Source organism: Mirounga leonina, unplaced genomic scaffold (genome assembly GCF_011800145.1).
Source record: "Mirounga leonina isolate KUSES-001 unplaced genomic scaffold, KU_Mleo_1.0 Mir_175, whole genome shotgun sequence".
NCBI classification, from domain to species: Eukaryota; Metazoa; Chordata; class Mammalia; order Carnivora; family Phocidae; genus Mirounga; species Mirounga leonina.
Window position 1 is genome coordinate 21,264,341 of NW_023270453.1, and position 7,581 is coordinate 21,271,921.

The window sequence follows — 7,581 nt, forward strand, 5'->3', positions numbered from 1 at the left end:
CGGAAGTTTAGACTTAAGACATGTAAAGAACTAAAGGAAAAAAGGAAAAACAAAAAAAACTCTTCAATGAATGGATCATAGACCTAAATGTAAGAGCTAACAGTATAAACCTCTTACAAGAAAACGTAGGAGTAAACCCTCCGGTTCTTGGGCTAGGCAAGAGTTCTCAGATAAGACACCAAATGCTCAAGAAACTAAAGAAAAAAATTAAGTGGACTTACCAAATTAAAACCTTCTATGCTTCAAAGGGCACCACCAAAGAAAGTAAAAAGAGCACCCACAGAATGAGAGAAAATATTTGCAAATCATATAAGGGAATTGTATCCAGAATATATTAACAAAAACAAACTTAGAGCTCATCAATAAAGACAACCAATTGAAAAATGGTCTTAGAGGGCACCTGGCTGGCTCAGTCCGTAGTGTGTGAGTCTTGATCTCTGTGGGTCGTGATTTTGAGCCACACCTTGGGTGTAGAGATCCAAGATAGATAGATAGATAGATAGATAGATAGATAGATGATAGATAGATAGATATAGATATAGATATGCTAGAAAGGAAGGGAGGAAGGAAGGAAGGAAGGAAGGAAGGAAGGAAGGAAGGAAGGAAAAAGTGGGCAAAGGATGTGAACGGACATTTCTCCAAAGAATACAGACAAATGGCCAGTAAGCTCATGAAAGGATGCTCCACATCATTACTCATTAGGGAAATGCAAATCAAAGCCAAAAATAGATACCACTTCACACCCACTAGGACGGCTGTAATCAGAAAGACAAAATAACAAGTGTTGGCAAGCATGTGGAATTGAAATCTTGACACACTGTTGGCAAGAATGTAAAATGGTGCAGCCGCCGTGGAAAACAGGCAGTTCCTGAGAAAGGTTGGACACAGGGTTCCCATATGACACAGCCATTCCACTCCTAGGTGTAGACCCAAGAGAAATGAAAACATAAAGTCACTCAAAAACTTGTGTGTTCATAGCAACATCATTCACAGTAGCCACAAAGTACAAACAAGCCCAATGCCCATCAGCTGATGAATGGGTGAATAAAATGTGGTCTAATCCATACAATGAAATGACCATTCAGTCATAAAAATTAAGTACTGGTGTGTGAATGAACCTTGAAAATATACATGTTGTGTGGTTCCATTCATCTGAAATGTCCAAAGCAGGGTTATCCGAGAGAAAGAAAGTAGATTAGGCTGTTTAGGCCTGGGGGTTGGAGGGGATGGCTGCTTGGGTATGGAGTTTCTCTTGGGGTGATGAAAATGTTCTAAAATTAATTGTGGTGATGATTGCACAACCTTCTGAATGTACTAAAACACCCTGACCTGCACACTTTATTTTTAAAAAGATTTTATGTATTTTATTTATTTTAGAGAGAGAGCATGCACACATGGGTGAGCAGGGGAAGGAGAACGGGAGGGAGAGGGACAAGCAGACTCCATACTGAGTGTAGAGCCCATCTCGGGACTCAGTCTCTCAACCCAGAGATCATGACCTGGGCCGAAATCAAGAGTCAGTCTCCCATCCAATTGAGCCACCCAGGTGCCTCCAAACTGCACACTTTAAACGAGTGAATGAGTGAAGTGCATGCTATGTGAATTATATCTCAATACAGCTGTGAAAGGAGTGTGTAATATCATTCCTTCCACTTTATTCTTCGTTTCTAAATGGTTTCGGTTATTCTAGTTCCTTGGCCTTTCCATGTGAATTTTAGAGTCAGCCAAAGAGGTATCTGCACAAAATCCTGCTGGACTTTTTAGAGTCAGAAGCAAATGTTTCCTCTACAGGGAGTTTTGATCACAGATATTTTCCTGAACTATTCGTAGAGAAAATTTGGTTTAGACAAGCCCTGTGAAATGGAAAACATGTGCCTAAACGTCAGCCAGTATTGACCACCTTCTGTGTGCGGGACACTGTGCTGGCGTTTTACTCGTGTTATGGTGCTCATTTCTTCCATGCCCGAGATGTGAGATGGTGAGGTCTTCCGGGGTTGAGGGCAGGGGCAGCGTCTGATGGATGCTCAGCTCAGCAGACAAGGTCGGGGTCTCTCCCTGGCTGCAGGTACCTCTGTGTGTCCTGGAGGTGAAGTCCACCTTCCCAGAAGCTCTTTCCAACACTGCCTGGGTCCTTCTCCATCCTGGTCTCTCCCTTATTTACATTTCACAGCTGCCCCCTCTCCTTATGAGGCAAGGTTCCCCTCTCCTAGGGGTGTACCCACCCTCCCCTGGCTTTGTGATTGTTTGCCAACCGTCCTGGGCCGTGCCGCTGCCAACCCCAGAGGGCTCTAGGGTGTCTGCCTGGAGTGTGGTGGTGCCTCTGTGGGTCTATTCCAGACTGAGATGAGCCCAGCCCTCCTTGGTCGTCTCTTGCTGTCGCTTGGTTCAGAAGGCATGTGGGCCTACAGTAAGGGTGTGTGGCTGTGCCCAAAGCTTCCGCTTCTAGAAAGGAGAGAGATGGGGGAGGCAGGGAGAGAGACAGAGATAAGCAGACAGACTGGCAAAGAAAACAGAATGAGTGAGTGAGAAAGAAGAGACGGAGGGTCAGAGGGAAGGCCAGGCAGAGGCAGGGAGTCTGGAGGCCTGGGGTGAAGCACAGAGAAGGGATGTGCCTCCAGCTGTGGTGTATGGACACTGCAGGGCTGCCCTGTCTCCTCACAGAAGGTAATGACCGTGGACCCCGGGATGGCACTCCCAGGCAGCTGCCTCCTAGGGGGGATGGTCCTCACTGCCCATCAGGCCTCAGGGCCTCCTCTCCCTCCTGGCAGAAACTCCACCCCATCCTTGGCCTCAACAAGGAGGGGGAGCCACTGGAGGCCTCTTTGTTCCTGAAACTTCCAAGCCCCACAAACCTTTGTTATGGGCAAACATCCCATTATTATTATTATTATTTTACTTTTTTTCGTTGTGAAATATATACAGGCCACCAAATAAAATAAAGATTTTATTTCTTTATTTGAGAGAGAGAGCAAGTGAGAGAGCAAGCAGGAGGCCGGGCAGGAGGTGGGGGAGGGAAGAGGGGCAGCGGGGAGAGAGAAACAGACCCTTTCTGAGCAGGGAGCCCAACGCGGGGCTCAATCCCAGGACCCCAGGATCATGACCCGAGCCAAAGGCAGACACTTAACCGACTGAGCCACCCAGGAGCCCCTGACTCCACTCTCTTAATCCTCTTTATGGTCGAACAGTTTATCATTTTAATGTAGTCAAATTTAGTTATTTTTTGGTCCTATTTAAAAATATTGCACCTTCTATTTACAAAAGCCAAATGTCCATCAATGGATGAATGAATAAACAAATTATGGTATTTCCATTCAATGAGATATTATTTAGCCATAAAAATAAAGCACTGGGGGCACCTGGGTGGCTCAGTCGGTTGGGCGTCTGCCTTCGGCCCAGGTCATGATCTCAGGATTCTGAGATCAGGTCCTGCCTTGGGCTCTCTGCTCGGCGGGGAGTCTGCTTCTCCCTCTGACTCTCCCTGTGTGCTATCTCTCTTTCAAATAAATAAATAAAAATATTTTTTAAAAAATAAAGCACCAACACCTGCTCCAGCATGGATGAACCTTGAGAACATTATACTAAGTGAAAGAAGTCAGACACCCAAGACCACATGTGTATGATTCCGTTTACATGAAATGTCCAGACAGGCAAGTCCATTCAGATAGAAAGCAGATGAGTGGGTGCCAGGGGCTGGGGTGGGGGGAATGGGGAGCGATTGCATAAAGGGTACTGAGTTTCCTTTTGGGATGATGAAAATACTCTGGAACTAGACAGTGAGGATGGCTGCACACCACGGTGAATATACAAAATGCCACTGAATTGTTCACTTTGGAATGATTAATTTTGCATTCTGCTAATTTTACCTCGATTTTCTAAAAAGTGAAATAAGTGTTGTGAGGTGAAGAGAGCCTTCCATGTTAGCTTTCTAAGAACTTTACTGTTTGGTCTTTCAAGTCGGGCAACAGTCCACCTGGGACTGGTCTTGCGTGTGAGGTGAGGTGAGGTGTGGTTTTAGCTGACATTTGTCATGTGCTGTCTGAATTCTGGGTACAGCACCAAACACTCTCCGTGTTGGGTGTTTGGCCCTCACAGCTCTCTGTGGGAGAAGTTTTCTTTTATTATCATTACATGCTTTAAGATAAGGAAATTGAGGCTCAGGAGGGTTATGAATTGTTCAAAGGTTCAGTGAAGGAGGGAACCAGCCCCAGTGGGTAGAGGGGACCTAGGTTTGGTGTGGGCCAGATTGCTGGCTCTTTGGGACTCAGGCAAGTCTCTTCAGTCTCTGGGCCTGGGTTCTCCCACCTGTGACACAAGGAGCCTGAGCTTGGGCAGCGCTCCAGGATATTGAGACCTGCTGGACTTGGCTGAACACCAAGCCCTGGGCTCACACAGAGCTTGTGTAGTTGGGGCTGAGCTCAGAGGGACCCTGGTGACTCCGCAGAAGGCCGTGATGGGATCCAGAGACCCTCCCCTGAGAGCAGCTCCTGGGTGGCCCTGGCCAGGCTAATTAACCTTGTAAACCCCAGTTCCACATTAGCAACCACTCAGGTGGGGGTTAAAAACAGCCCCCACTTCACTGCTAGGAGGGAAAATTTGTTACCATAGAACCTCAGGACATGGCAGCGTGAATTCAAGATTCTTGTAGTACTATTGTGAGTGGGTGATTCTTTCTGGGCAGGAGCACTGTGGCTGGGAAGGTGGAGAGGTCAAGGTGGGTCCAAGATAGGGAATGTGAGCCCCGCCTGGCCCTCTGACAGACCGTGACAGCTCTATGGGGCCCAGAACAAGTGGCAGGACTGATAAGGCCTGACTAGCCAAGTGGCCTCCTAGCCCTGTCCAGGGGGCACCCAGGTCGTGTGGAAGGGTCAGGAATTTTGGTTTCCAAGAATCCAGTTCCTTTCAAAAAAGTAGGTTACTAAGCAGAGTTATTAAAGTGTAAAATGAGGATGTAGAGGCGTGGGGTGTTAGCAGGGAAGTTCGAGGACATAAGCAAAGGTTGGCCCTGGGCACATCATTGTCCGGGCAACTGTGAGGGCTTTGAGCTAGGACCACACTTAGAGACCACCCACTCCCAATCCTGTCACAGATGGGGAGGCCCAAAGCAGGGCCAGCCTACCCTCGGGTCCCTCCAGCTGCCAACACCAGACTGGACTGGCCAGGGAATGACAACGTGTTCTGACTTCTGTAATAGCCCAATGAGGCAGACCAATGAGGATGGTGTGGGATTCAGACCTCTGCTCTCTCCAGTCCAGCCCTGGAGAGCCCTGCACCTAAGCCCTGCTAGGGCAGCCGAGGAAGGGATGCATCTGGGGTCTCTGTGGCCTGGGTCCTTGTGGTTCCCTTTACCTTTCATGGATTCCAATCTCATTAGTGATAAGATACTAACCATATAGCCAGGAAAGTAAACAACAAATGCCCTTATGAGGGCCGCGAGCAGGAAGCAGGCCCTGCGGGGGTGATTGGAAAATTCTGGGTTCCTCCAAGTCTGGGCCTTCCCCCAGCCCAGGGACAGCCACTGGACATCAGACCTCCTCCTCCAAGTCCTGGGGTCATGAGACTGCCCAACGGGGCAGCAGCATGGTCAGGGAAATTGGAGGAAGGAGGCCTGCGCCAGAGTCCTGGACCTCATATGTGGGTACTCGCAGATTCTCAGTGCCCCTGTAGAGAGACCCCCATGACCTCAGCTGGCTCTTCCCCCAGACAGAGGTTTCCCCTTCCCCATCATCCCAGCTCCCTCAGGCTCACCTCCTGCTGCTGCACCCTTATTTCCTTTCTAGGGATGTTCCTGGTAACTGTAGGAGAACTCAGAAACCTTCTGATTATACATAAAACCAAAACATATGAGACTAGGAAAAAGGCTCACAGAATCTGTAATAAAGGGTGACTATCCCTCAAAAAGAAGAACACACCCAAACCACCAAAGAAGGACAAACAACCCATAGGGAAAGCAATGAGGTGATTCTCAGACACTGGCAAAGAATCAAGTGATGCAATTCTCCACCTCAGTAATAATCAGAGAAATGCAACATAAAATAAGACAGCATTTTTCTTTTTGGAAATTTTGGAGAAAAAATAAAATCAATGCTATGCAGCCCCACGCAGGGCTATGTGTTTGTTGGTAATGTCTGAGACATTCCCAATGTGTACAAGTTTCATGCTCATGTGCCTACCCACAGGTCTGCCAGGAATCAGGTTTGGTGCAACAGGTGACTTCACCAGGAAGTCAAAGTGAGGTGAGAAAGACTTCACTACTGTTACTTCCTGGGGAACACCGGAATGGGGTATAGGGGGTGCTTTCACTGATTTTTTAGAAACAGCTATAATTAGATACAATTCACATAACATGCATTTCATTCATCTAAAGTGTGCAGTTCAGGGTGTTTTAGTACATTCGGAGGGTTGTGCAACCATCACCACAATCAATTTTAGAACATTTTCATCACCCCAAGAGAAACTCCATACCCAAGCAGCCACACCCTCCAACCCCCAGGCCTAAACAGCCTGATCTACTTTCTTTCTCTGTAGATAACCCTGCTCTGGACATTTCAGATGAATGGAACCACGCAACATGTGTATTTTCAAGTTCATTCACACATCAGTACTTCATTTTTATGACTGAACACTATTTCATTGTATGGGTTAGACCACGTCCTATTCACCCATTCATCAGCGGATGGGCATTGGGCTTGTTTGCATTTTGTGGCTACTGTGAATGATGTTGCTATGAACACACAAGTTTTTGAGTGACCTTATGTTTTCATTTCTCTCGGGTCTACACCTAGGAGTGGAATGGCTGTGTCATATGGGAACCCTGTGTCCAGGCTTTCTTGGGAACTGCCTGTTTTCCACGGCGGCTGCACAGTTTTACATTCTCGCCGAAAGTGTGTCAAGATTCCAATTCCACATGGAGGGTGAGACTGCAAAGGGGCAGCATGTGGGAGGTTTTGGGGGGGTGATAGAGCTGCTGTATGTCCTGATTGTGGGGGTGGTGAATGAATTTATACATGTGTCAAAATTCACGGAGCAGTCAATTTTGTTTTATGTTAAAATAAAATGTAAAGGAGTATTTGCCTCATTATGTTACAACGATAATATGGTGAGCAATCCCGCAACCCCTAATAGCACATGATATGAGAAGAATCCCTTTATTAATCTGACACTTCACCCAGCTTTCCAGAGGACCGTCAGTACATCTCTGCTCAGCGATAGGTGAGCAAAACCATTGCTTTCTCAAGGAAACCCAGCGATCACAGAACCAGAGGGAGAGGAGACGGACATGTGGCCAGGCTGTGCTAGCCACAGGATCCCGCCAAGGAGCACTGCAGGCAGAACACGTCATGTTCCAGCCTGAGCACGGTGTGTGTTGAGCTAATCCTGGCTTCCCCATTCTGTGATTCTGAAATGAGGGAGGAGAGTCGGAGCTGGGCTACAAACACAAGCATGGCATCCTGGGCTGGCTGGGCCCCTATCACGTCAGGACTGTGGTCAGGCTGTGGCCAACACCCCCTCTAAGGCCCTGGGTAGGAGTGGGTGGCCCCTCACCCCACCAGTGCCACCAGCCCCTGACCACCCACCCTCACT